Raw genomic sequence first — 2,758 nt, forward strand, 5'->3', positions numbered from 1 at the left:
ATCTATATACATCATACTTGATTTGTCAAGTTGATAATACTTACTAAACATATTTCAAATTACAATATTTGGTGCTTCACAGCCTGTTATGAAATTATTGTTCACCCATCCAATGCAATAAAAAGTATTTGAATGATGTTAACGCACGCGTGAGAGAGAGAGAGAAAGACTAGAGTACATTTTGTCCTGATGTCCATCATAGTTCCACGATCAGTACACCTAGGAGGAGACAATCAAAATATGGACAAAAAATAAATATTTAATATGTAAATGGTAGGTAACAAATCCAACCACAAAATTGTGCAAGCAACCCACTAGCTAGTTTTATTGAATATTAAAATAACATAGTTGATTTCTAAAACATATAAAATTTATTATCTTATCAACACATAATTATTTTGAGAACCATAAGGTTGAGATTTATCCACCCAAAATAGGGGAGATAACAAAACTATTGTGTTGTTGTTGCTGGTGTGCAATTAATCTTGCAGGGACAATTGATGAAGCATTCTCCAAGATCTGGCCAGCACAAGTTATCTATTTGACAGCAGAATTCCCGTCCTGGGAGCTGGTGCCCGTCTTTATAACAAGGGGGTCTGGTTACATGGCTTACTTTGCTCATCATGTTTCTCCCCTTGTTGTTTATGAGTTCACCTAATTAACATAAAATAAAGAATATACTTATCATCTCATCATATAAACAATAAAAGTCCACAATATCAATCCCCCCCAAAAATTGAGTTGTTAATTACCATATGTGCCTCCAAGACAAGGCAAACACACCACAAGAAGAAAAGAAAGTAGCACAAGTCCTTGCACATCGTTCCTCGTGAACTTTGTCATCGTCACTAAGGAATACAGGCTATTAATAGGTGGTACTATTGTATGTGGAGTTGATAAGTGTATGACCGTGAAATGCTTGCTCCATGAATGGTTCATATATATATAGGAAAAGCTTCTCCGTGTTGATGTGTGAAGTTATAGAAAATATTAATGCTTGGAGTTATGGCTTGTCTGAATTTCCAATTTTAGTTTCACTTCTAAAGATTCATGGTTCCTTCCAAAGTTTTTTCTTCTCAAATTGATGCTTTGTCATAGCATGTAAGTTACTTTAATGCCCCCTCTAGAATTGACCGCTTATTGTTTCCTAGGGGTAGAATTGACCTCTTAGAATGGGTAGCAAAAAACGGGTGCATGGCAATATTATGTTTAAGGCATTGATAATAATTGGTATACCATTAATAATTCCTATATATATGATGCCTTATCAGTAAAATTATTAATTTCCCTCTTGGTATAAGAGAACAAAATTTAAAATTCAACAAGACTCGTCCAATTAACATTGGACTTGTTTTTTAATGTATATAAGCAATTGTTCTTAAGTATATCAACAAGTTATGGATACATTTTTTTACTTTTATTCCATGAACATAGATTAATTATGGGATGGCCATTTTATAAATATAAGATGATGATTTATTTTCATATACATGAACTTTTTATATCAAGGTACTTGAGCATTTTTTACATTTTTCTATACACAAAATTTTCTCCAATATTAAGTCGATTTTGATTTCTTTAAATAGATTAGTTTACCCAAAACGTTCTTTATTAGAATAGTGAAAATGTCGCACTTGCCTGACTATGGAAAATTTCGTTAGGCGGAGCTTCCCAATTCTCGGGACTCCCTATACGTTCCTACTTGCGGCTAACAACCTCCCCTTCGGATAGTGCGCGCCTGGCTGGGCCGGCCCATTGACGACACGAATTGACACCACAGAGTGGGAGAGTAGGCGCTGAGCCAATCCACTTTAGCGACAATTTTTAAAATTTTGGAAAATTTCTTTGCAAAATGAACAAGCATTGATAAATGCGAAGTTTTTTTTGAACATATTCTAAAATTTGAAATTTCTTAAAACCCCAATTATGTTTGGAATTTCGTTCATTTTTCTGAAAAATGAACACTTTAGGAAATACTGAACATTATTTGAGAACTACAACCTTTTCTTGGAAAACCAATAATTTATGAAAAACGTGTATATTTTATAATTTGTAGAATGGTTTTCAAAATTATGATTTTTTAGAACACAAACAATTTTTCAAATTTCGAACAAAATATGAGAATCAGAACATTTCCTGAAAACTTGAATATTTTCAAATTTTCAAATTTCCACACATTTTAAAAAGGAGACTTTTTGATAAAGAAAATAAGAAAAATAAAACAAGTAAAAAACAAATACATAAAACTAAAAAATAACTCAAAGAAAACGGTAACAGAAACAGAAGGAAAAAAAGAACAAACGAAAATACCAGTAAAAATCATATCAGAACCTTTTGGAAGGCTCCCAGAATCTGTAAAAGCCTGGAAGAAATATTCCGAAAGTTCGTAAAACTAGAGTGGCGTGACTAACATGGGTTGGCCGTCCCCAAGCTCTAGCACCAGTTCTGTTTGCAATCCCCGGCAATTTGATGTTGACTACTCAAATAGGGTTTTCGCCAATTCTCTTGTTTCTTATTGCCTCATATGAGTTTCTTGTTGTTCGGGGCATACCTTGGCGCCATTTTTATGGGTTTGATGACCGCCATCAAGGGTCTCTTAGTTGAATCACAGCATCTTGCATCGTGCGATGGCGTGAGGAGATTATGGTGGTCCTACTGGCATTTTGGGGAGCATTGTGCCTCCACAGCGCTCCGAACGGAGATTAGCATTTGCAATGTCGTCTTCGCGTGCCTCGGTTATTTCTTACCCGAGCCCTTT

At 34.7% G+C, this 2,758-nt stretch overlaps 1 long non-coding RNA gene across 1 annotated transcript; it reads right to left on the reverse strand.

Moving 5' to 3' along the window:
* Positions 1-252: 252 nt before the first annotated feature.
* LOC119304994 lies at positions 253-899 on the reverse strand. The gene is made up of 2 exons (XR_005148511.1): positions 753-899; positions 253-654 (listed from the first exon to the last, which is right to left on the reverse strand). It is a non-coding gene; the product is annotated as an uncharacterized LOC119304994 (long non-coding RNA).
* Positions 900-2,758: the final 1,859 nt, after the last annotated feature.

Source organism: Triticum dicoccoides, chromosome 5B (genome assembly GCF_002162155.2).
Source record: "Triticum dicoccoides isolate Atlit2015 ecotype Zavitan chromosome 5B, WEW_v2.0, whole genome shotgun sequence".
Taxonomy (NCBI): domain Eukaryota; kingdom Viridiplantae; phylum Streptophyta; class Magnoliopsida; order Poales; family Poaceae; genus Triticum; species Triticum dicoccoides.